Raw genomic sequence first — 27504 nt, forward strand, 5'->3', positions numbered from 1 at the left:
CAATAAAAGCAAACAAAAAAAGAAATGTAAAAGTAAATTCCAAAAGATCTGCCTGCTAAAAGAGAGGAAAGGGGCTGCCTCTTAGGAGCAGTCTAGGATGGAGAGATTAGGTATCAAGGACTCCTATTCCATATCCTCATACCTACCTCAGAGATTGTTGTGATGATTAACTGAGATATATATATTCATATATAAAATGTAAGGTATTTTATTTATGTTTATCTTTATTTATTTTGAGAGTGAGAGGAAGAGAAAGGGACAGAAAGACAGAAACATCAAGGAGAGAGAATATCGATTGGCCATCTCCTGCATGCCCCCCACTGGGGGTTTGGCCCACAACCTGGGCACATGCCCTGACCAGGAATCAAACTGGCAACCTATTGGGTGTATGGGTCGACACTCAACCGCTGAGCCACACTGGCCAGGTGAAATGTAAGGTATTTAATGAGTAAAAAATTTTAAATCAAAATAGAACACATTCATTTGAAACACAGGCAATTAATCTATTTTCAAGAATTATTGAAGCCCTGGCCAGTTTGGCTCAGCAGTTAGAGCATCCGCCCACAGTCCAGAGAGACCCGGCTTTGGTTCCCGATAAGGGCACATACCTTGGTTGCAGTTTGTCCCCGGTTGGGTAGTACGGGAGGCAGCCACTCGATGTGTCGCTTTCACGTCGATGTTTCTCTCTCTCTCCCTCCCACTCTGAACAAAAAATGGAAAAATGGCCCTGGCCGGTTTTGCTCAGCGGTTAGAGCATCGGCCTGCGGTCCAGAGAGACCTGGGTTAGGTTCCCATTAGGGGCGCGTACCTCAGTTGCAGTTTGTCCCCGGCCCTGGTTGGTCGTGCGAGTGGCAGCCACTCGATTTGTCCCTCTCACGTTGATGTTTCTCTCTCTTTCTCTCTCTGTCTCTCTTCTTCCCACTCTACCTGAACAAAAAATGGAAAAATGTCCTTGGGTGAGGATAAAAAAAAAAAAAAAGGAAAAATGTCCTCACAAGAAGATAAAAAAAAAAAAAAAAGAATTTTTGAAAAATTTAAAAGATACAAAGATCTTGGAATTATTTGCCTAGAACTAAATGGCCATTATAAAATTACACAAGTTTGAAGCATAGTTTATTTGAGAAGTGACCTAACTGGATAATAGCAGGACACAAGGAAATTGAAAAGTTATACTACTTCAAAATTCATAGAGGTAAAAAGTGTATATATTTTCTTCTTTAAATTATCTTCTGTAATATTTCCTTTTTTTTTTTAAATCCTCACCCAAGGATATTTTTCCATTTTTCTTCAGCTAGAGTAGGACTTTAGGGATATTAAGAGATCATCTTGTGTACTTTTCTCATTTTAGAGAAGAAAATTGACAGCCCAGAACAAACACTAGAAACTAGGGTCTTAGAAAAAGTTCGAAGAGTCTGGACCTCTAACTCTCTGCACAGACCAAAGATAATGATTAGGCATGGCAGTCTATAATAGAGGTTAAAAAAACAAAAACAAACTTTGCTCAAGGTGAAAAAATGACACACTGGATTACCAGCTCCACCTTTCACGTGGTCAATACGTCCCAGGCATGGTGCCATGGCAAAGGGATATAGGGCCTTTCACTATTTAGAATTCCACTTTCTTACTTAGGAAGCTGGGTATAGCATCTAATTAAACAAATCCCCAAACCCAGACTTTTCATTCAGTCATCTCACTCTAAGAGAAATGAGAAAATAAGAGGCAGAACTGACCCATATCAGCACTTTTCACTTTCTGAGAGCTCAAAACAGTAACCTTTTCTCCAAAAATCCTAATGCCTCCTCTTCATGGTCAAACAGTAAATAACTTGGGGAAGACAATAAAAGTGAGCTAATTCCTATTTCAAAGCACAAAGCTAAACCTTAGATTATTTATAGATCTGGTGTCAGCCTTGTCCTCATCTCCCCTCCTTATACCTTGGATTGCCTACTCTCCACACAGGGAGGCTCCCATGCACACTCTGAGCCAAAGGTTCTCACAGTACCTCTCATTTCTACACTTCAAATGCAAATAAACTAGTTGATACCCAAGCACCTCTCTGTAAAAACTAAAAATACTTCTACCTACCTAGGTTTCAAATAGTCCACAGTAATGGGGGGGTAGGGGAGAGACACTGGCAACAAATATGAAAAGATAAAAAAAGCATTATCTAGCCCGGCTGCTGTGGCTCAGTGGATTGAGTGTTGTACCATAGACTGACTGAGAGGTCCCGGTTCAATTCCCGGTCAGGGCACATGCTTGGGTTTAGGGCTCAATCCCCAGTAAGGGCATGCAGGAGGCATCCAATCAATGTTTCTCTATCATATTGATGTTTCTATCCCTTTCTCCCTTCCTCTCTCTAAAAAAATAAATAAAAACATATTTTTTTTTAAAAAGCATTATCCATGTATAAAAGTTGTTAATACAAATCTGAAAAGATACTGTCCAATTTCTGTCAAATAAATGGCCAAGAATTAAGAACAGATTATTCACACAGGAAAATATCCAAAGAGTAAAACACTTGAAAAAATGTTAATAATTAAAGAAATGTAAAACAGCCCTTGCTGGTTTGGCTCAGCAGTTGGAGTGCCAGCCTGAGGACCAAATGGTCTTGGGTTTGATTCCTGGTCAAGGGCATGAACCTGGGTTGCAGGTTTGATCCCCAGTCCGGGTCAGGAGGCAGCTAATCGATGCATCTCTCGCACATCAATGTTTCTCGCTCTCATCCTCCCTCCCTCTCTCTTCCACTCTATCTGAAAAATCAATGGAAAAATACCCTCGGGTGAAGAGCAAAAATAAATAAGTAAATAAATATAAAACAAATTATAAGGTTCATCTTGTCAGCTAAATTAGCAATAATAAAAAAGTTAGAAAACTCGTTATCAGATATAGCACAGCAATAAAACTCAGTCATCCTACTATTGGGACTATTATTTCATGAAAATAATTAGAAAGAGAAATAATCTTATAAATACAAAGATAACTGAAGTCCACTATAGATAATAAATTGAAATTTTAAAAAGAACAGTTGACCTACATATGGCATTCTAATTTGATGTACTTTTATAGTGCTGTTAAAGATGATAAACATAGCCAGGGCAGTGTACCTCAGTGGGTTGAGCATTGTCCCATGCACTAAGAGGTCACCAGTTCAATTCCCAGTTGGGGCACATGCCCCAGTTTCAGGCTCCGTCCCTGATGTGGGGTGTGTGGGAGGCAGCCAATTGATGTTTCTCTCTCATCAATGTTTCTATCTCTCTCCACCTCTCCCTTCCTATCTAAAAAATCAATAAAAATATATTTAAAATAATAATAATAAAAGATAAATATATAGGTAAACGAATGGAAAATTCTGTATTAAATTATACTAAATGAATAATAAGAAAAAAAATATGATTAAACTATTAAAATTATGTGCATAGCCTGGATGGTGTGGCTCAGTGGTTGAGCATTGTCCCATGCACCAAGAGGTCCCTGGCTTGATTCCCGGTCAGGACACATACCCAAGTTGTGGGCCAAATCCCCAGTGGGGGGCATACAGGGGGTGGCCAATCAATGTTCTCTCTCATCAATGTTTCTATCTCTCTCCCTCTCCCTTCTTCTCTCTCCAAAATCAATAAAGAAAAAATATATATTTTTAATTATGTATATATAATGATAAGGATTAGAGGAGGTCAGAGAGTTAGGTAAATGATTTTATAGAGCAACGTTTTTTGTTTTGTTTGACTACTTTGTTACTTTTGTTTATAATTTTCCATAGACATAAACACAATTTTGGATCCTCTCTTGTTCTGTAAAGCCTAAGCCAAAAAAAGTATTCAATGGATTTTCCCAGGTATAAATTTGCTACTAGGCCAGTCAATGGTAACAGAAATATGAGACCAGAGTTCATTCACGGTTTCAGGCTTTCCTAGGAAGCCAAAGATTCTCTGGAATTTTTGAGAAAGAAAACTAATTTTCCATTTTAACTCTGTAAAGGATGAACAAGTTCAATTACACAACAAAGATTTCTGTTATCAGGCATAGAATTTAGAATATACCAAGGTGGGAGAAAGATGTCAACATAATAGCATAGCTTGCATTGTCACCAAACATGCAGGACAGCGTCCCTGGTTACCCTCATGATCACCCTATGCATTCTTCATCACTGAGACTATGGACTTGCCTGTCCTAGAAAAGTGAAGAATATCAAATAACTCTTCAGGCTCTTTTCCGATTGGTATACAAAGGATCAAATGAAACCATCAAGTAACAGACTAATAATTTAGTTTTAAAATATCTCCCATGTACAAGGCCTTTATTTCCATTTCAGAGCTCCTGGATGGGATCCAAGAAGAGCTTATATCATTCTACATCTCAGTCTGGAAGCTCAATGGTGGCCCCATAACTCTGGTCACACTAGTCAATTTGCACCAAATTTTAGAGGTCAATGGTAAGTGGGTTGAGGAAACAAAAAAATTCTTGAATTCAATTGAGGGGTTCTCATGAGAAGAGGGCTCCTTGGACCAGCTGCCACAAATACCCTCTCAAAAGGAAAAGAAAAAGAGCAGGTGTGGAGGGAGAGAGAAAGTTTACTGGCTTGCTTTAGGAAAAAGAAAAAGAAAAGGTTTTTATTAGTGCTTAAAGCTGAGATGGCAATGGAAGAGGAGGAGATTCACACAATGAAGCAATATTCACACATATTTATTTGCCACTTTGGATAATTTCAGAGACATGAGAGTTTGAGAAAAGGCAGGGGGCGGGAGGGCTGAGTGAGAGAATGTAACTTTTCAGGGAGAAAAAAGTCAATCTTTAAGTCCAAGTGAGTATCTTCCTGTGCAGCCAGCCTCCAAGACGACTCCCAATGACAATGACCTTTGCAATCCTCTCCCACACTGTATCAGGGTTGATCTGGATGACCAATATAAAATGGCAGAAGTGATGGTATGTTACTTCTGAGACTAGGTCAAAAAAGATAGTGTGGCTTCTGTGCTCTCTTGGATCATTCACCTAGGGGGACGTCAACTGCCATGTTGCAAACAGTTCTATGGAGAGGCCCACATTGTAAGTAACTGAGGCTTCTGGACAACAGCCTGTGAGAAACTGAGGCTTCTTACCAATAGCCACATGAGTGAGCTTTGGAATGGATCCTCCAGCCCAGCCAAGCCTTCAAATTATAGCCCAGGTGGGATGACCATCTTGAGAGAACCTAAACCAGAACCATTAACTAAGTGGCTCCGAGATTCCTGACCCTCAGAAACTGTATGAAATAATAATAAAAAATTTAAACAACTAAGTTTTAGGGCATTTTGTTATATAGCAATAGATAACATAACCTCAAACTAAACAAGTGTGATGACAAACTGTAGTAGATGGTAATATCATGATTTCATCTACTGGGTGAAAAAAAAATCACCTTCAAATTAAAAGTGGTCTGCTCCCCAAGATACTACTAAAAACCAAGTAAGGCTAAAGGGGTTCTACTGGAGGGAATGAATTGTCCTTCTCCTTCAACACTAATCTAAGGATTGTCACAGGCAAAGAAGCCCCATCAGAAGAATCCAACACAACTCCCTCCCACAAATTATATCATCTACCTACCTTACAGCCATAGACATGAGGTTAGTAAAAGGTAAGCTACACATGCTAGTCATTGTAAGGGTGTTGTCCCATACCAGAGTAGTCAAGGGTTAAAGTTGAGGCAGCAAACATATCCCCAGAGATATATGCCTGGCACTAAACTGAAATTCACAAGATTCTCCCTGAGTTTTCCTTACCTCTAAACGCTGGATAACTGATGCTCACTGAATGCTGATATTTGTATGAATAAAAATGAAGGGATTTAGCAAATCTTGTTCCTGCACACAGTTGTCAAAAAAAATCTGACCTTTACAACAGGAAAAAGAAGGGGGATTTAAAGATTTAAAAAAGAGGCAGTGACTGTCTAATGTATAACAAACCTTTGAAAAATTATGAAGCAGTGAAAATCCCCTACAGGTCCCAACAAAATGTGTCCAATTTGCATTCCAGCAAAGCTTTCCATACATACCATTTGGCTCCTGTGTGTACTTCCAGGCAAATAAATCCCGAGGAATAATCCCACTGGGACCTAAGTCTGATCTCTGATATATTACAGCTCCACAACTCCAGACCAGGCTCCACAAACTGCCTTTTTGGTTCCAAATAACTAAATCAAACTCATCCTGATAAGCTTTGAAAACAGGCAATGTGAGGAGTGGTTTAATAAATGTTACAACTCAACCTATTATAAACCACAGTACATTATTGGAGAAGAGAAAGGAAAAAAAAAAACCCCTCATACTTGTACATCCCAAATCTCTCAACACCAAATCCAGACATACCTGTCATTCAACCCCACCTGACTATAATATAAAGCCTTATTCAAAGCCTGACTTTGATCAAATGGTTAGGATGCATTTGCAAACCTAACACCAGTGTGTGCTGGGGGTGAGGGGAAGATACCGTAGAGACTACAATTTTTTGTTTACTTTAAAAACTGATCCAAACTCATTAAAAAAAAAAAAGCAATCAATGGAAGCAATAAACACTGAAACATATTGACTTAAAATAATACAAGGAAAAAACACAGTAAACAGTACAGTAGCAAAACAACTTTTTTTTAGAGGTCAGAAAAATCGGCCACCCAACACAGAAACTAGACAGCAATGTTCCTTACTTTTTTTTTTTTTTTTTTTTTTTTTTTAATCCTCACCCGAGGACATTTTTCCATTTTTTGTACAGATAGAGTGGGAGGGAGAGAGAGGAAGAGAGAGAGAGAGAGAAACATCAATGTGAAAGGGACACATCGAGTGGCTGCCACCCGCACGACCAACCAGGGCCAGGGACAAACTGCAACCGAGGTACATGCCCTTAGCGGGAACCGAACCCGGGTCTCTCCGGACCGCAGGCCAACGCTCTAACCGCTGAGCCAAACTGGCCAGGGCTAGACAGCAATGTTAAGAAAAAAAGGAAAACTAGATTTATAGAGAAAACTGAGAGAACTAGAAGTTCAAGTATCCCAGATCCCAGCATCAATTTTCTCCTTCCACAAGAAGAAAGTAATCTTCACAAAAGAAAAATAAATTTAGATAACACATACTAAAACATTAACCATAGTGACTACTATTAGATAAATCACAATATATAGACACAAGAAGTAGAAACTGATGGCCTAAAAAAGAGAAAGTAAGAAAAAGGCATTTAGGAACTCAGTAATTTGATGCAGGAGACATCAAAATAAGAAAATATCCTGCCAGATAGCAAAAAAAAAATGGGAACATTAGAGTTTTAATATTTCTATGTAATCTCATACAAGTAGTAATGGAATAACAATTGAAAGCAGTTTCTGTAACACCCTCAAAAGAATCAGTTACTCAGGAATTAAAGTTAAGTCCTTTTCCAGAAGGTTATTCAGCAAGTAGGAAAATAAACTGGCAATCTGCAAGCAAACTGAGCCTCCTGTATCATCAGCAAGACCCAGACTGGTCAGGAGTCCCACAACAGATGAAACTTGAAATACTGCCATCTACTCTCGAGACCCAAAATGTAACCAATACTTTTTTTTTTGCAAATCAGATTTCAGCCCTGTCTAGGCAACCCATATTAGCTGTGATCATCACTATGTTTGCTGCAGATTTTAGAAGATTCTTCAGCACAAAGCTAGAACCACAATGCCTTAATTGGCCTAGAAGGGCCATCCAGCTATTTCTTTTCTTTTTTTTTTTCTTTTTTGAGAGAGAGAAAGAAACATCGATTTGAGAGAGAAACATCAATCAGCTGCCTCCTGCATGACCCTCACTGGGGATTGAGCCCAAAACCCGGCCACATGCCCTGTCTGGGAATCAAACTGACACTTCTCAGTCCATAAGAGGATGCTCAATCCACTCAGCCACACCAGCCAGGCCCATCCAGCTAGTTCAAGAGAATATGCTAGGAGATTCATAAGGACTGGAAGAAGTTTTATCACCACAGTCCTATCCGGTCTCAGATTTTGAAGCTAGTCCAGCCAGTGTGGCTCAGTGGATAAGCATCAGCCCATGCACCAAGAGGTCGCTGGTTCGATTCCCGGTCAGGGCACATGCCCAGGTTGTGGGCCGGATTCCCAATGGGGGCATGCAGGAGGAGTCCAATTGATGTTCTCGCTCATCAGTGTTTCTATCTCTCTCCCTCTCCCTTCTCTCTCTAATCAATAAAGAAAAAAACTTTAAAAAGATTTTGAAGCTATAATAAAAAATAAATTTAGCCCTGGCCAGTTTTCTCAGTGGTTAGAGCGTCGGCCCGCGGACCAGAGAGTCCCGGGTTTGGTACCTGCTAAGGGCATGTACCTCAGTTGCAGTTTGTCCCCGGCACCGTTTGGGGTTGTGTGGGTGGCAACCAGTCAATGTGTCTCTCTCACATTAATGTTTCTCTCTCTCTCTTCCTCCCACTCTCCCTCCTGCTCTATCTGAAGATAAATGCAAAAATGTCCTCGGGTGAGGATAAAAAAAAAATTTGTTTAAACTGGGAAATCGCAAGTGATGGTGAGGATGTGGGGAAACTAGAAATCTCACACATTGCTGCTGGGACTGAAAATGGTTCAGCCACTGGGGAAAACAGTTTGGCATTTCCTCAAAAAGTTAAACATAGAGTAAGTAACCATATGATCCAGTAATTCCACTCCTAGGTATATAATTTAAAAAATTGAAAACAAGTACTCAAATATACTTACATACATATTCCTAGCAGCACCGTTAACAACAGCCAAAAGGTAGAAATAGTCCAAATGTCTAACAGTGAATAAATGGAAAAACAAACTGTGGTATATGTACACAACAGAATATTCAGCCATAAAAAGGAATAAATACTGATTCATTCTATAATGAAAACACTATGCTAAGTCAAAAAAGCTAGATACAAAAGATCACATATTATTCTATTTATATTAATGTCCAAAATAGGTAAATCCATAGAGACAGAATACAAACTAGTGGTTGCCAGTGTTTAGAGGGAAGGGAGAAGAGGAATCAACTACTTAATGGATACAGGCTTTCCTTTTGGAGTGAAGAAAATGAATGTACTAAATGCCACTAAATTTTCCACTTTTTGTTCAGATAAAGTGGGAGGAAGAGAGAGAGAGAGAGAGAAACATCGACGTGAAAGGGACATATCGAGTGGCTGTCTCCTGCACGGCCCCAACCAGGACCAGGGACAAACTGCAAACGAGGTATGTGCCCTTAGCGGGAACTGAACTCGGGTCTCTCTGGACCGCAGGCTGACACTCTAACCACTGAGCAAAACTGGCCAGGGCATATAACTTTTTTTATATTGCTTTACAGTTTTTACTTTTTCTTTATTGATTTTTAGAGAGAGAGGAAGGGAGAGGGAGAGAGATAGAAATATTGATACGAGAGAACATCACTTGGCATGCCCCCCATTGGGGATTGGGCCTACAACCTGGGCATGTGCCCTGACCAGGAATCAAGCCGGCAACCTCTTGGTGCATGGGCCGGGCTGACGCTCAATCCACTGAGTGACACGGGCTGAGCTTTATATGACTTTTACCCCAATTTTTTTTTAAAGCTCTTGAAAATAAAAGTAAAGATTTTATCTCTAATTCTACTCTATTTTTCTAAAGTGCTTTAACAGGATATGGGCTTTGCTTCTGGGAAACCATAAACAAATTCCATTTAAAGGCTGTGGTGTCTCCTCTGAAGCTTTTGTAGTGACAAATAGTCACCTCAGCCCATGGTGCAAAGGAAATCATTCTGGATTCTTGCAAAAGTGAAATAGACCTGGTAGCTTTCTACTCAACAAAACTGGTTGCCCTGAAGCAGAAATGTCAGTGAGCCATCTCTGTCTGTACTCCCACTGGAGGCTTACTGAATCCATGCTGCTTCAGCTAGCCACAATCTCCTCCTTGGAGACTCTACATCTGCTGAGACTCATGAAGATTTTACATTATACAAGACCACAGCAAGGAATTTCCCCCTCCTACATTACAGCTCAATACAGAGTTCTCTGGAGACACAGGTACTTCATCTCTTATCTTGCGTTCTGAACAAGAAATTCTCTCCCAGTCTTTTCCCCTACTAAATTTCACCAATGGAAAGGATTTTCTGGTAGAAACACTTCAAATAGTTATTCTTTATATTGCCACTTTGTCTTTCATATTTTTTCTTTCAAATTATTAAAGCAAAGCATTTTCAGAGCATGAGGTCCATCCTGTGATGTTTAAAGATTCCTATAATTGGTGGCCAATGTGGCTCTGAGGTTGAGTGTCGACCCATGCAACAAGAGGTTCAATTCTTGGTCAGGGCACATGCCTGGGTTGTGGGCCTGGTCCTCAATGGGGAGTGTGCAGGGGGCGGCCAATTGATATTCTTTCGCATCAATGTTTCTATCTTTCTCTCCCTCTCCCTTTCACTCTCTCTAAAATCAATAGAGAGAAAAAAATTTTTTAATTAAAAAAATATATATATATATCTACCCTGCCTGGCTGGTATGGCTCAATGGTTGAGCCCTGACCATGTCTTGTTAGATTTTTAATTTTTCTACTACCTCTCAGTGCTACAGTTCTGAGAACTCCTAACCATTCCCCAGGACTTCAGCCTGTCCAACTAAACACCAAAACTAAAAAATTCATGTACGTTTGTCCCAGATAGTTACCTTCACATATGCCAAAAAGAGCCTGGTTGTGTTAGTGTATAGGTCACGCTTCCAGTGGACCTTCTTATTGAACGTGGTTATCTAACAACAGGGACCCGTGAGGCAGCCTAAGGTCTGCTGCCAGAGAACAAGGTAACTAAATGGGCAGCCCAGGATTCTCTGGGATTCGATTCTTTGGTAGACAAAGCAGAATTACAAAGAGAAATGGTATTTGCCATGGAATTTTGATTAAAAGAATAATGTTGCCCTGGCCAGTATGGTTCAGTGGTTGGAGCATCGGACCAGAGAGTCCTGGGTTCGGTTCCTGCTAGGGGCACGTACAAAAAAAATTAATAATAATAATGTTAATATATATCTAGGTAAGACATAATTGTCCAGAAACAAGCAAGCTATATTCACCTCTATCTCTTGTTCCTCTTCTGCAAATGGCCCACCTGAAAGCTACAATTCTGCTTTCATCCACATAAAAAACAAATGAATAGCCCTGGCCGGTTTGGCTCAGCGGTTGGAGCATCCGCCTGCGGTCCAGAGAGACCCGGGTTCGGTTCCCGCTAAGGGCATGTACCTCGGTTGCAGTTTGTCCCTGGCCCTGGTTGGTCGTGCGGGTGGCAGCCACTCGATGTGTCCCTTTCACATCGATGTTTCCCCCTCTCTCTCTCTCCCTCTCTCTCCCTCCCACTCTATCTGTACAAAAAAATGGAAAAATGTCCTCGGGTGAGGATAAAAAAAAACAAAAAAATAAAAAAAAAACAAAAACAAATGAATAGCAACCTCATTGCCTTTTTTCATATATCATAATCACATTTTAAAAAAAGTTTTTACTGCCTTGGCTGGTTTGGCTCAGTGGTTGGAGTGTCGGCCTGTGGACCAAAGAGTCATGGGTTCAATTCCGGTCAAGTGCACGTAGCTCAGTTGTGGTTCAATCGCTGGCCCTGGTTGGGGTCATGTGGCAGGCGACCGATCAATGTGTCTCTCTTGCATTGATGTTTCTCTTTCTCTCTCTTCCTCCCACTCTCTCCCCATCCCACTCTATCTGAGGATTGATGGAAAAATATTCTCAGATGAGGATTAAAACAATTAAAGAAGAGCCCGGCCAGTATGGCTCAGTGGTTCAGTGTCAACCCATGCACCAAGAGGTCACTGGTTCAATTCCCGGTCAGGGCACATGCCCAGGTTTGGGCCTGATCCCCAGTGGGGGGCATGCAGGAGGCGGCCAATGGATGTTCTCTCTCATCAATGTTTCTATCTCTCCCTGTCCCTTCCTCTCTCTCTAAAAAAAAATCAATAAAGAAAAAATAAAGAAAGAAGCTTTTATTAACTGTGTAACCTTGAACATGTCACTTAACCTTTCTAGAGCCCGAGTTTTACTTGTTAAAGGGGGATAGTACTAAAGGCCCAGTCTATTTTATAGGTTATAAAATTTAAATAAAAAAAAAAAAGTGGCCCTGGGTCAGTCTGGCTCAGTAGTCAGAGTATCAGCCTGCAGAATAAAGGGTCTAAGGTTCGATTCTAAGTCAAGGGCCCGTACCTCAGTTGCAGGTTCAATCCCCAGCCCCAGTTGGGATCGTGCAGGAAACAACCAATCTATATGTCTTTCTCATATTGATGTTTCTCTCTTTTTTTTTTTTACATCTTTATTGTTGAATGTATTACAGATATTCCTCATTTTTCCCCCATTGACTTCCTCCTCCCCATTCTCGCCCTCCTCCGCCTTTTCCGACACTGTTGTCTGTGTTCATGGCTTATGCATATAAGTTCTTTGGTTTATTTCTTCCCACCCCCCAACCCCTTTCCCTTTGAGGTTTGTCAGTCTAGCAACCAATTTGTACTTCTTAATCTCTTCACCTTTTTCACCCATTCCCCCAACCCCCCAACCATCTGGCAACCAACAAAATGCTCTCTGTATCTTTGAGTATGTTTCTGTTCTGCCTGTCCATTTTGTTTGTAGATTCCATTGTCCATAGATATGTATTCATTGCCATTTTGTTTGTTCATATATTTTATCTTTTTCTTCAAAAAGACCCTTCATCATTTCACATAACAACGGTTTGGTGGTGATGAACTCCTTTAATTTTTTCTTGTCTGGGAAACTCTTTATATGGCCATCGATTCTAAATGACAGCTTTGCAGGATAGAGTAATCTTGGTTGTAAGTTCTTGCTTTTCATCACTCTGAATATTTCTTGCCACTCCCTTCTGGCCTGCAAAGTTTCTTTTGAGAAATCAGCTGACAGTCTTATGGGAACTCCCTTGTAGGTAACTAACTGCTTTTCTCTTGCTGCTTTTAAGATTCTCTCTTTGTCTTGAACCTTTTGCATTTTGATGATGATGTGTCTTGGTGTGGGCCTCTTGGGGTTCATCTTGTTTGGGTCTCTCTGTGCTTCCTGGACTTGAATGTCTGTCTCCTTCACCAAGTTAGGCAAGTTTTCTGCCATTATTGTTTCAAATAGGTTTTCGATTTCTTGTTCTCTCTCTTCTCCTTCTGGTACCCCCAAGATGCGAATGTTGGCACGCTTGAAGTTGTCCCAGAGGCTCCTTACACTATCCTCATTTTTTTTGGATTCTTTTTTCTTTTTGCTGTTCTGATTGGGTGTTTTTTGCTTCCTTATATTCCAAATCAATGGTTTGCTTCTTGGATTTACATACTCTACTACTGAATCTGTGTAAATTATTCTTTATTTCAGTTAATGTCTCCTTCATTTCTGACTGTGCATCCATCATTTCTGACTGGTCCTTTTTTATGCTCTTGAGGCCCTCATTAAGTTCACTGAGCGTCCTTATAAGCAGTATTTTGAACTCATCATCTGTTAGGTTTTTTATCTCCAATTTGCTTAGTTCTTTTCTTGGGGTTTTGTTCTGTTCTTTCATTTGGGACCTGTTTCTTTGTCTCCTCATTTTGGCTACCTCCCTGTGTTTGTTTCTGAGACCAGATGCTGCTTGTTTGAAAGAATTTAGGAAAACCTGAAGCAGGATCCAAGACAGGCCAATCCTATGATTAAGCAACTGGCAACAGCTTGGGTGGGCCTGAAAGTTGGGTGGGGTTAGGCTTCAGGGAGTCACCAGGGCGGGGCTACCAGCGTTAGCCAGGTTGCTGGAGTCCCAGATACGGCGACTGTCTGCCCGCACCAGGGAAGGGCTCACCAAAGGAACAAAGGCCTCTGACAGCACACCTGTCCCAGAGAAAGCCCCTTCTCCAGCCCTCACTCCAGTGTCAAACAGCTCAGTTCTTCCCTGTATGTCTTCGGTGCCCCTAGAGCTGCCTCCCCTCCAACCTTAGAGGGAGTGAGTCCAAGTCCGTGCACGGGCCCTTTAAGGAGCTGCCTGGGGCTCCAGCCACCTCAGTCTCCCTGAGCCTCAGTTCCCGATGGTTTTTCCAGCCAGAAGTTATGGGGACTTCCGTTCCTGGCACTGGAACCCTGAGCGGGACGTCTGGTGTGGGATGGGGACCCCTCAGTCCTCAGGGAGGACCCTCCCAGCCGAGGTGTCCCCCTGATTTTTAATCCGCCACATGTGGGTGTGGGACCAGCCCATCTGCCTCCGCCCCTCCTATCAGTCTCGATGTGGCTGCTGCTTTGATTCCGTAGTTGTAGGACTTCCATTCGGCTTGATTTTGGGCGGTTTTGAATGATGGTTGTTCTGTAGTTTATTATTTTTTTTTTTTTTGGTTTTTTTTTATCCTCACCCGAGGATATTTTTCCATTTTTTGTACAGATAGAGTGGGAGGGAGAGAGAGGAAGGGAGAGAAAGTGAGAAACATCGACGTGAAGGGACACATCGAGTGGCTGCCACCCGCACGACCAACCAGGGCCGGGGACAAACTGCAACCGAAGTACGTGCCCTTAGCGGGAACCGAACCCGGGTCTCTCCGGACCGCAGGTCGACACTCTAACCGCTGAGCCAAACTGGCCAGGGCTGTTCTGTAGTTTAGTTGTAACTTTGATGTGGTTGTGGGAGGTCACAATACCGCATTTACCTACGCCACCATCTTGACCCTCTCTCTCTCTTTTTCTCTCACTCTTTCCCTTCCTCCCTTCTACTCTATCTAAAAATTTTACATTGGTAAAAATATCCTCAGGTGAGTATTAACAAAAATAATAAATAAATAAAAATAAAATTAATATGTATATTAATCCCAAGGGAAGCCTAAAAACACATGACAACTAGTCCTGGCCGATTTGGCTCAGGGGTTAAAGCATCAGCCTGCGGTCTGGAGAGACCTGGGTTCAGTTCCTGCTAAGGGCACGTACCTTGGTTGCAGTTTGTCCCTGGCCCTGGTTGGGTCGTGCGGGTGGCAGCCACTCGATGTGTCCCTTTCACGTCAATGTTTCTCTCTCTCTCTTCCTCTCCCTCCCACTCTATCTGAACAAAACAAAAAAAAATAGAAAAAATGTCCTCAGGTGAGGATAAAAAGAAAACACATGACAACTAAATGTAATCTGGTATCCTGGATGTAATACTAAACAGAAAAAAAACCATTATGTAAAAACCAAGGAAATTTGAATAAAGTATAAACTTTAGTTACTACAACACATCACTATTGGTTCTTTAATTGTGACAAATGTAGCACACTAATATAGAACGTTAATAATAGGGAAAATTTGTTGTGGGGAACACGGGAACTTCTTTACAACTTCTCTATAAATCTAAATATATTCTAAAATAAAAAGGCTATTTTAAAAAGTTTTTTTTTTTTTTTTAAAGCAAAAGCACTTTATAAATTGTGAAGTTCTAGTCAGTTGTAAAATACCACATAATTTAATGGGTAGATATAGTCTTTTATGTAGATTATTGATAAGTAGAGAGCCATTTTAAGTAGCTCAGATAACAGAGATAGATAGCTTGTAGAGTTAAGTTCTAGTGTGGAAGAGTCTAGCCCCCAGAAAAATCCCAGCTGTTTCCTGCCAGCTGGTGTCTCATGTCTGACTTTCAATAGAGTTGATTTTATTTGTATAATTATTTTTGTCTTTCAACCTGTCTGTATTGCTAAAAGAATCATTAGTTTTTTTAAAAGAGGGTTTTTGTAGGTATGTGCTTTAATTTAAGGCTGTAAAAAGTGAACTGTAAGTCATGAGTATAGCTATTTTATTGAGTCCATTTCTTAACTGGCTGAAATGATCTACTTCCAACTTCAAATGTCTCAGACAGACACCCAGAGATAGAATAGGGCAAGTATACCCAACCCCTGCCAGCTCTTGTTCTGCCTTGAAAAAAAAAAAAAAGGAGGAGGAGAAAGCAAGAGCCCCAGAAGTGCAGGAAATTGTTTCTCAGACGAAAGACAACACTTCCTTTCCCAGAACAATCCATCTCCCACACTGACATCCTGCTCCTGCTATATTTACCCAACCCAAATCTGCCGATGATATACTTCCAGCTGCACTCCTGCCACATGGTCCTGTCACTCAGCCACAGAGCTCAGAAGGGAATTTGTCCAGAGGATGGAGCCTAGAAATCACTACACACTAATCCATGCTTCCTCTATCAGTAGCCTTCAGAGTAAAGTGAGACAAAATATGGACAGTATTACTCCCTGTTTATTTTGGAAGTGACTGGGGAGACAAGAGGTACCTCGTTTTATATAGTTGCTAATTTTGACTGCTCTCATGGTAGCCAATGGAGGAGCCTGAACAGTGAAGGGACTGAAATGGGAAGTTAAAAATAACTGTTAATAGTAGCTACCCAAAAAGCATCACTTAATAGCCTCTTCCACCCCAATCTACTAGGATCAGGCTATCAAGTCACCTTATTACAGGGTAAATTCTTCAGTTCTGGGTGGATGGATCCAAGGAGAGGAGTCAAGAGAGGGACCATTTCATTCACCTCACCTCACACTACCTCATAGTACACTCTATTGAAAGGGGAAAAGCCCAAACACTGGACTGGGTAAAGAAAAATGTTGGAGCCCTGGCCAGTTTGGCTCAGTGGTTAGAGCGTCGGCCTGTGGTCCAGAGAGACCCGGGTTCAGTTCCCGCTAAGGGCACGTACTTCGGTTGTAGTTTGTCCCCGGCCCTGGTTGGTCGTGCGGGTGGCAGCCACTCAATATGTCCCTTCACGTCGATGTTTCTCTCTCTCTCTCTCTTCCTCTCTCTCCCTCCCACTCTATCTGTACAAAAAATGGAAAAATATCCTCAGGTGAGGATAAAAAAAGAAAAAAAAAGAAAAATGTTGGAGTTGTCTTCCATTTTCCTATTTTAGCAGTTCTGTATCTGTGGTCTTTCCCACCCATTTCTCTACTCCCAGTCCCAAGTCCTTTTCGTCTTCTCCTTTCTGTTCATTTCTCCATACTTCCTGTCTCTCTGTTTGCTTTGCTTTTCTCTTCTTTCCCTACTTCTCTCTCTCTCTCTCTTTTATCTATTTATCATGGGCAAGGTTCCCTCAACAAAACATAATGATAGCTGACAAACCTTAATTAGTAATATCATATCTTTAGCCTGCTCTCCACAGTAGTAACAGCAAAGAACCTGAGACTCAAGAGCAACACCCCTGTCTCTCACCATTTTTTCTTTAACTACTACAGATGTCCCCATTTTCCTCGACTTTGCCCACATCCACCCAGCCTCCATCTCCCCCCCCCCCTTCCCTCTGACCATCACCACACTGTTATCTGTGTCTGTGAATTATGCATATGTATTCTTTGGCTAATCCCTTCACCTTCTTCCTTCCAGTCCCTCTCACTCCCCCACCCCCTGACAGCTGTTAGTCTGTTTCATGTATCCATGACTCTGCTTCTATTTGGTTACACAATGAAATACTATGTGGCTATAAAAAAGAAAACCGTACCTTTGCAAAGGCATGATGAACCTGGAGATTATTATGCTAAGTGAAATAAGCCAGTCAGAGAAAATGACAAATACCGTATGATCTCCCTTATTTGTGGAATCTAATGCACAAAATAAACTGTTGCCTTTTCTTTCCTTTTCTTAAGGAGGCAGTCATGCATATTGATCAGATCCTTCAAAGCAATGAAAGGAAAGGCAAAAAGGAAAAATGTAGATAAAAAAGGAGAGAAAAGAGTGATAGTAAATAAGAATGGGGAAACGTTCTTTTAACCAATTCTCTCTTAAAGCTCTTGGACAGTTAAAAATTACAGACTTAAAAAAGCTAAAGTAGAAATTCTTAATGAGCCCAATCAGGCTTTTAAAATAGATTTGAGCCCTGGCTGGTCTGGCTCAGCGGTTAGAGCGTCGGCCTGTGGTCCAGAGAGACCCGGGTTCGGTTCCCGCTAAGAGCACGTACCTCGGTTGCAGTTTGTCCCCGGCCCTGATTGGTTGTGCAGGTGGCAGCCACTCGATGTGTCCCTTTCACATTGATGTTTCTTTCTCTCTTTCTCTCTCTCTCTCTCTCTCTCTCTCTCTCTCTCTCTTCCTCTCTCTCCCTCCCACTCTACCGGAACAAAAAATGGAAAAATGTCCTCAGGTAAGGTTAAAAAAATAAATTAATTAAATAAATAAAATAGATTTGAGCCCGGCCAATATGGCTCAGTGGAATGAGTATCGTCCCAAGCACCAGGAGGTCACTGGTTTGATTCTGGTCAGGGCACATGCGGAGGCTGTGGGCTCCATCTCCACTAGGAGGCGTGCAGGAGGCAGCCAACTGATGTTCTCTCATCGATGTTTCTCTCTCTATCTCTCCCTAACTCTCTCTATAAGAAATCAATAAAAATATTTTTTTAAATAACAATAATAAAATAGATTTAAGAATAAAAGTTGAAATATGATGATGAATTCATATTGCTATCCCACTTATTAAAAGGAAGTTGAAGAGCCCAGGCCGTTTTGGCTCAGTGGTTGAAGCATCAGCCTGCGGTACAGAGAGATCCGGGTTCGGTTCCCGCTAGGGGCACGTACCTCGGTTGCAGTTTGTCCCCGGCCCTGGTTGGTTGTGCGGGTGGCAGCCACTCGATGTGTCTCTTTCACGTTGATGTTTCTCTCTCTCTCTCTTCCTCTCTCTCCCTCCCGCTCTATCTGAACAAAAAATAAAAAAATGTCCTCGGGTGAGGATAAAAAAAAAAAAAGGAGGGAGAAGAGAGAGAGAAGGGAATCAGCTTTAGGAGGCTGTTCCCAGTCTGGCTTAGGGAAGTATTCATGCTGTTGGTTGGGTGGAGAACAAATTTCAGTTGGCTAATGTTGCCATATTCTAGAAGATTATCAAGCCCTCAGTCAAGCCCGACTGAGATAAACATTTTTCAATTTTCAAAAGTTACCATATCTCAAAATACAGTCACCACAGGCATAAAGAAATATAGACCTTTAGGGCACACAATGGTGTTTCTTAAAAAGAAGAGAAATTCTTAACACAAGAAAGATGGGAAGACAGTTCATGTCCATGACGAAGAACAAATCTTTTAAAAACACGTAATTTAAGCAATCATTCAAAATTCACCATCACTGCAACATGAAAATAGTTCAGGCAAGAATCATCAAAGTCAGCTGATTTCTCAAAAGAAACTTTACAGGTCAGAAGGGAGTGGCAAGAAATATTCAGAGTGATGAAAAGCGAGAACCTACAACCAAGATTACTCTATCCTGCAAGGCTGTCATTTAGAATCGATGGCCATATAAAGACTTTCCCAGACAAGAAAAAGTTAAAGGAGTTCATCACCACCAAACCATTATTATATGAAATGATGAAGGGTCTTTTTGAAGAAAAAGATAAAATATATGAACAAACAAAATGGCAATGAATACATATCTATGGACAATGGAATCTACAAACAAAATGAACAGGCAGAACAGAAACATTCTCATAGATACAGAGAACATTTTGTTGGTTGCCAGATGGGAGGAGGGTTGGGGGAATGGGTGAAAAAGGTGAAGGGATTAAGAAGTACAAATTGGTTGCTAGACTGACAAAACTCAATGGGAAGGGGGTTAGGGGGTGGGAAGAAATAAACCAAAGAACTTATATGCATAACCAATGGACACAGACAACAGTGTGGGAAAAAGCAAGAGGTGGGCAGGAGTGGGGAGGGGGTGAGTGAATGGGGAAAAAATGAGGAACATCTGTAATACATTCAACAATAAAGATAAATATAAAAAATAAAAAAATAATAATATCAATAAAAAAATCATCAATGTATGATAAACTATATGTATATGAGGGGGGGCATTTAAAGAGGAGCAAAGTATGGTCTTAAAGTGTCTCCCCATGTATTGTTTACGAGTTCCAAAGAAAAAATAGGCTGGCCGGTGTGGCTCAGTTGGTTTAGTGTCATCCCATGCACTGAGAGGTCGCTGGTTCTATTCCCACATGCCTGGGTTCTGGGCTCAATCCCCAGTAGGGTGTGTGCAGGAATCAAATGATCAATGTTTCCCTCTTACATCAGTGTTCCTCCCTCCCTCTCCCTTCCTCTGTCTCTCTAAAATCAATAAAAAGACTTTTTTTGTTGTTGTTAATCCTCACCCAGGGGTATTTTTCCACTGATTTTTTTAGAGAAAGTAGAAGGGAAGGAGGGAGGGAAGGACAAACATTGATGTGAGAGAAACACATTGATTGGTTGCCTCCTGCATGACCCTTATGGGTGCCAGGGATCAAACCTGCAACCCAGGTACATGCCCTTGACCAGAATCGAACCCACAACTCTTTGGTCTGAGGGCCAATGTTCCAACCACTGAGCAAAAATGGCCAGGACAAAAGACACAGTTTTTAAAAAAAGAAAAACTGGCTTGTGTTCATAAAAAATGTCACCGTCATGAAGAATAAAGAAAGGCTGAAGAACTATTTCAGATTAAAGGAGACTAAAAAAAATGACAACTAAATGCAGTATGTGATCCTTGACTTCAGGGGGAAGTTGTTTTTAGGTTTATTATTGGGATAATTGACAAAATTACAATATGAACAGTAAAGTATTGTAACAATATTAAATTTCTTAAATTTTTTTGTTTTGTTTTGGTACGTGCCCCTAGCAGGAATCGAACCCGGGACTCTGGTCCACAGGCCAATGCCACAACCGCTGAGCCAAATCAGCCAGGGAAATTTCTTAAATTTAATAACTGTACTAAATATAGATTATGTAAGAGAATATCCTTATTCTTAGGAAATATACACTAAAGTATAAGGGTGAAAAGGTCAAGATGTATATAACTCACTTTCAAATGGTTTGGAAAAAATTGTATATATGTATATGTGTGTGTGGAGAGAGAGAAAGAGAAAAATAAAAACAATTCACAAAAGGTTATATAAGAGACCTCTGCATTATTCTTGCAATATTTCTGTAAGTTTGAAATTACTTCAAAATAAAAATTCAAAAAATTCACCATGAGTTGACCTAATTAAATGTCCTGACATCAATTAGGTAAACAGGAAATGGGGATGAACTCACAGTCTAAATAACACTAAAACAATCTCTGGTAGGGGAGCAAGTCAACTTTTTCCTTTCCTAGGAGCTTTTAGAGCAGTGGTTCTCAACCTTCCTAATGCTGCGACCCTTTAATAGAGTTCCTCATGTCGAGGTGACCCCCAACCATAAAATTATTTTCATTGCTACTTCATAACTGTAATTTTGCTACTGTTATGTCTTTGGTGACCCCTGTGAAAGGGTCGTTCGACCCCAAAAGGGGTCAAGAACTACAGATTAAGAACCACTGTTTTAGAGGAAGGCTATTATCAACATAAATACTATACCAATTCCCACTTTCTGCCTTCCGTTACTGCATGCACACAACCCAGTTTTGTTGACTCTAGCCTGTAGCAATGTCTCCCATTCTCTAAATACCAAAGAGTTCTACAGACCAAATGCAGCCACTGCTCATTTCTTTCCTTATAATGAACCTAAAGAACAGAATGAGTCTTTAAAACTTCTGAAATGAGACTGATTAAGATGCTAACCTTGGCCCAGCCAGTGTGGCTCAGAGGTTGAGCATCAACTTATTAATCAGGAGGTCTCCGGTTTGATTCTCGGTCAGGGCACATGCCCAGTTGCAGGCTTGATCCCCAGTGGGGTGTGTGCAGGCAACAGATGTTCCCCTCATCATTGATGTTTCTATCGCTCTCTCTGAAATCAATAAAAATATATATTTTTAAAAAGATGCTAATCATGCTCTGGCCAGTTTGGCTCAGCGGTTAGAGCATCGGCCCTTGGACCAAAGAGTTGTGGGTTTGAGTCCGGTCAAGGGCATGTGCTTTGGTTATGGTTTGGTCCCAGGCCCTGGTCAGGGTCATGTGGGAGGCAGCCAAACAATGTGTCTCTCTCACAGCGATGATTCTCGCTCTCTCTCTCCCACTCTATCTAAAGAGAAATAGAAAAACGTCCTCAGGTGAGGATTGAAAAAAAAAAAGCGAGCCTGGCCGGTTTGGCTCAGCGGTTAGAGTGTCGGCCTGCGATCCAGAGAGACACGGGTTGAGTTCCCGCTAAGGGCGTGTACCTCGGTTGCAGTTTGTTCCCGGCCCGGTTGGGTCGTGAGGGTGGCAACCACTCAATGTGTCCCTTTCACATCAATGTTTCTCTCTCTCTCTCTTTCTCTTCCTCCCACTCTATCTAAACAAAAAATGGAAAAAATGTCCTCGGGTGAGGATAAAAAAAAGATGCTAATCTTGGGCTCACTTGGGAGTATTAATGAGCCATATTTGGATTCTGGCCACATAAATCCATTTCCCTTGACTACTTTCCCCACCATGCTTCTGTCCAGGTGGGCTGAACCAAGAACTTCTCTTCCTGGGTCAGAGAGAAGCAGGATCCTTTTGTCACCAGGCTCTGGTCACAAAAAGTATTTGGCTATATAAGTAGTAATGAAATATCTTGTATTTCCATTGATGTAGACTTGTACCAGAAAAAAGAGGCAAAGGAAAAAGAAATGCACTTTAAATTCAGAACACAATAAGCTATTAACAAAATCATAGGTCATAGGTCTTTTTTGGAATACATTTATATACTAACATCCACTCCAACTTTCTCTCTTAGAACAATCTTAACCACTACTTAATTGCTTTACTGCCTCACTGTCTTTTTCCACCCTTGAAAATCCTAGGAATACTTTTCCAAAGGAAAAAGGGCATTCTTTTTTTTTTTTTTTTTAATTTTTTATTTATTAATCTGTTTTTGTTACAGATGTTTCTCATTTTTCCCCCATTGATCTCCTCCTCCCCTTCCCCCGCATCCCATTCCCAGCTTTGTTGTCTATGTTCATTGGTCATGCATACATGCATGTAAATTCTGTGGTTTATCTCTTCCCTCACAACACCCCCACCCCCCCCACCGAGGCTTGTCAGCCTGTACCCCACCTCCATGTCTCTGGGTTAATTTTGTTTAGCAGTTTGTTTAGTTCATTATATTCCAGATATAAGTGAGATCATGTGATATTTGTCTTTCTCTGCTTGGCTTGTTTCACTTAGCATAATACTCTCCAGGTCCTTCCATGCTATCTCAAAGGATAAGAGATCTTTCTTTCTTTCTTTTTTATCCTCACCCGAGGACATTTTTTCATTTTTTGTACAGACAGAGTGGGAGGGAGAGAGAGGAAGAGAGAGAGAGGGAAACATCGATGTGAAAGGGACACATCGAGTGGCTGCCACCCGCACGACCAACCAGGGCCGGGGACAAACTGCAACCGAGGTACGTGCCCTTAGCGGGAACCGAACCTGGGTCTCTCCGGACTGCAGGCGGACGCTCTAACCGCTGAGCCAAACCGGCCAGGGCAAGAGATCTTTCTTTCTTAAAGCTGCATAATATTCCATTGTGCACATGTACCACAGCTTTTTAATCCACTCATCTAATGATGGACACTTGGGTTGTTTTCCAGGTCTTAGCTATTGTAAATAGTGCTGCTATGAACATAGGGGTACATATATTCTTTCTGATTGCTGTTTCAGGTGTCTTAGGGTATATTCCTAGAAGTGGGATCACTGGGTCAAATGGCAGTTCAATTTTTAACTTTGTGAGGTAACACCATAGTGTTTTCCACTGTGGCTGCACCAGTCTGCATTCCCACCAGCAGTGTACTAGAGTCCACAACCTCGCCCACACTTGTTGTTTGCTCATGGCATTTTTTTTCCCCCCTCACCTGAGGACATTTTTGCTTAGAGCGAGAGGAAGAGAGAAAGAGAGAAACATCGATGTGAGAGAGACACATCGACTGGTTGCCACCCACATGACCCCAACCGGGGTGGGGACAAACTGCAACCGAGGTACGCAACCCTAGCGGGAACCAAACCCAGGTCTCTCTGGACCGTGGGCCGATGCTCCAACCGCTAAGCCAAACTGGCCAGGGGGGCATTTTTTTTCTTTATTGATTTTTAGAGGGAAAGAGAGAGAGAGAAAAACATCAATGTGAGAGGGACACAATGACTGGTTGCCTCCCACATGACCCCGTCTGGGGCTGGGGACAATCGCAACTGAGGTACGTACCCTTGACCGGAATCAAACCCGCAACTCTTTGGTCTGCGAGCCAACGCTCTAACTGCTGAGCCAAACCAGCCAGGGCGGGGACCACTCTTTTATGAACTTGGGAGTCCACTGGAGGAAATTGAAAGATTTAAATGTAGTAACTTTTAATCAGCTGAGTTATGGCAGTCTGTCATTGGATGACCTATTGCTGTGTAAGGAGGAATCTTTTCTTCCTCCTGATGAGGTAATGTAGTATCATTCCCTGTTGGAAAGGCAAGGTACATTTCTTCCTGTAGGGAGTTAGTACTGTGTGAAGAATGACACATGCATGAGAGTTCTCTCTTCTAGCCCCCCATTCCATTTGTTGTTGTTTTTTTTTTCTTTATTGGTTTTAGAGAAAGAGGAAGGGAGAGGGAGAGAAAGATAGAAACATCAATGAGAGAGAACATCGATTGGTCACCTCCTGCATTCCCCCACAACCTGGGCATGTGATTTGGCCCACAACCTGGGCATGTGTCTTGATCAGGAATCGAACTGGCAACCTCTTGGTGCATGGGTCGATGCCCAACCACTGAGCCATATCGGCTGGACGCCCCCCATTCCACTTTAAATAATATTTCTGTTTATCAATTTTCACAATATCTTATCCTGTGGTATAATTTTAGTCAATTCAGTTCTGAGATGCAAAGACTGACTAATCAAAGGTGGCTATAAATGGACTAAATTGAGCCTCAAGACATCCAAAGCTCTTAAGCAGCTAATGAAATTGCCATGCACTCAGTTACTACCAGGCAGCCAGGGCTAGAGCAGAAGGTAGGGATGGGATAGACAATGCACACAAATAGCAATACCATTCTTCAAACCATCCTAGAACCTCTTTCAGTATACAGGGCATATAACAATTTCCTGAGGTCACATGTGGAAGCTGGGCAGACTTCAAACCAGTGCCCAGCTATCCACTCAAATTCCAAAGCTTCTCAAATCACCAGCCCACTAGACCATAAACTTTATGAGGATAGGAACTGTGTCAGTCTCCTTGAAAATTAGGTCCCTAGCCCGGCCGGTGTGGCTACGTGGCTAAGCATCAACCCATGTACCAGGAGGTAGCCAGTTCAATTCCTGGTCAGGGTACATGCCCAGGTTGTGGGCCAAATCCCCAGTGGGGGCATACAGGAGGTGGCCAATAGATGTTCTCTCTTGCCGATGTTTCTATCTCTCTCTCCCTCTCCCTTCCTCTCTCTCTAAAATCAATAGAAAATAATAATAATAATAATAAAAAAAGATAAGTTCTGGGATCTGATATATAGCATGGTGACTATAGTTAACAATACTGTATTATATACTTGAAAGTTGCTAAGAGAGTAGATCTTAACTGTTCTCATACCACCACCACCCACATACAAATTGTAATTATGTTAGGTGATTAATGTGTTAACTGACCTTATTGTGGTAATCATTTCTCAATATATATGCACATCAAAGCATCATGCTGTTCACTTTAGTCTAACACAATGTTATATGTCAATTATACTACAATAAAGCTGGGGAGCATGAAATAATATGTAATAGTAAATCTCTAAATAAATAAATGATTAGATAGAAAGAACTGCTTTACGGAAATCAAAGATGGGGATGAAATCCAGATGTAATAGTTCACTGGTTCCCAAAGGTCAAGGAGGCTAGGGCACCCTCACAGAGTCCTTTGCAGAATGCGAAGAATATGGTGGAAGAGTCACCTTGACTCAACACCCTCATTGACTCCTTTCCCAAGAAATAGCACTGCAGAGAGACAAATTCAAACCAGTGCTAGAACAGGAATAAATCACAAGTTCTCTCAACTAGGAATTTCAAACTTTTTCTTTATCGTGACCTTTAGAAAGAAATACAATTTACACTGCAACCCAGAACATACACACGTTTCTAATTGAAACAAAAATTTCCCAAAACAATACTTATCCTTATGTGTGATGCACTGATACTTTCTATTCTATTTCATTTTTTTCCCCTTCCTTAATGCCTATATCTTGTACCAGAAAGCAAGAAAGTACTCAAAGGGGTCATATCAAAGGAACAATGGAACTAGTTTGATGGAGTTCTCACTGGCCAAACTTGGAATGACTGAGCACCAAACTAATCATAAATGTAATTAATTATAAAACACGGAATAAATAAATATTCACAAGCCCAAGAAATGGGGGAACCCCTCATTTACCACTATTAGTGGTCATTAAAACTAACTCTTTACTTTGAAAACTGGCGATAAAAGGGAAAGAATTAAGTATTTCCCCTGCCTTTTTACGAGAAACTGTGGTTCATCCTCTAGTGTATGAAGCAAATAATTCCTTACAAAGAATGCCAGCTGCCCTGGCCGGTTTGGCTCAGCGGTTAGAGCACTGGCCTGCAGTCCAGAGAGACCCAGGTTCGGTTCCCGCTAAGGGCACGTACCTCGGTTGCAGTTTGTCCCTGGCCCTGGTTGGTTGTGCAGGTGGCAGCCACTCGATGTGTGCCTTTCACATCAATGTTTCTCTCTCTTTCTCTGTTCCTCTCTCTCCCTCCCACTCTACCTGAACAAAGAATGGAAAAATGTCCTCGGGTGAGGATTAAAAAAAAAAAAAAAGAAGAATGCCAGCTAATAAATGTAGAATGTCAATTAGAACATCATCATTCTGCCCTGGACGAAATGCAGATTCAATTCCAGTCAAGGGCATGTACCTCGGTTGCAGTTCATTCCTGGCCCTGGTCGGGGTGGTGTGGGAGGCAACCAGTTGATGTGTCCCTCTCATGTCGATGTTTCACTCTCTCTTCCGTTTTCCCCCTCCCTCCCACTCTATCTGAAGATAAATAGAAAAAAAAAAAAATCCCTGGGTAAAGATTTAAAAAAAAAGAAAATCATCATTCTACAACCTGTACTGAAATAAATTATTCTGGCAAAAATTCATCAGTGGATGATCATTAGGTAAAAGAATATTAAAGAACAGGATATTCAGAAGATGCCAAATTATTACTTCATAGGTTCCTTACTAACTGCAAAGTGAAAAATAAATTTATTTTACAACAAGGAGATATGGCAGTCGCCACCAGAAGAAAGTAGTCAACCTAATACCACCAATAGTAGGAACAACCTGACAGTATGTGATTCCTGTGATGATGTAATATGAAGTACAGTACACAGTATCACCTAATGAAGTATTCTTGCCAAAAATGTTTAACCTAAGTCAAATTAAGCCTTTAATCCTAAATTCTGTAATACAGGAAATATATGGGAGCCCTGGCTGGTTTGGCTCAGCAGTTAGAGCGTCGGCCCTCGGACCTAGAAGTCACGGGTTCGATTCTGGTGAAGGGCACGTACCTCGGATGTGGTTCATCCCAGGCCCTGGTCAGGGGCGTGTGGGAAGCAGCCAGGTGATGTGTCCCTCTCACGTCAATGTTTCTCTCTCTCCCTCCCACTCTATCTGAAGATAAATAGAAAAATATCCTTGGGTGAGGATTAAAAAATATATATATGGGATAGAGAAACAAGTAAAATGACACCACAATAACAAAGAC

The 27504-nt window shown here is 41.4% G+C and overlaps 1 protein-coding gene and 1 long non-coding RNA gene across 4 annotated transcripts in view; both read right to left on the reverse strand.

Moving 5' to 3' along the window:
* The window catches only part of GBF1 (golgi brefeldin A resistant guanine nucleotide exchange factor 1), a 166097-nt gene that overhangs the window by 106032 nt on the left and 32561 nt on the right, over positions 1 to 27504 (reverse strand). The gene's annotated exons all lie outside the window — the stretch shown is intronic.
* On the reverse strand, positions 4916 to 25759 carry LOC118632545. The gene is made up of 3 exons (XR_004960042.1): positions 25574 to 25759; positions 8705 to 8762; positions 4916 to 5863 (listed from the first exon to the last, which is right to left on the reverse strand). It is a non-coding gene; the product is annotated as an uncharacterized LOC118632545 (long non-coding RNA).

This window comes from Molossus molossus, unplaced genomic scaffold (assembly GCF_014108415.1).
Source record: "Molossus molossus isolate mMolMol1 unplaced genomic scaffold, mMolMol1.p scaffold_m16_p_17, whole genome shotgun sequence".
Taxonomy (NCBI): domain Eukaryota; kingdom Metazoa; phylum Chordata; class Mammalia; order Chiroptera; family Molossidae; genus Molossus; species Molossus molossus.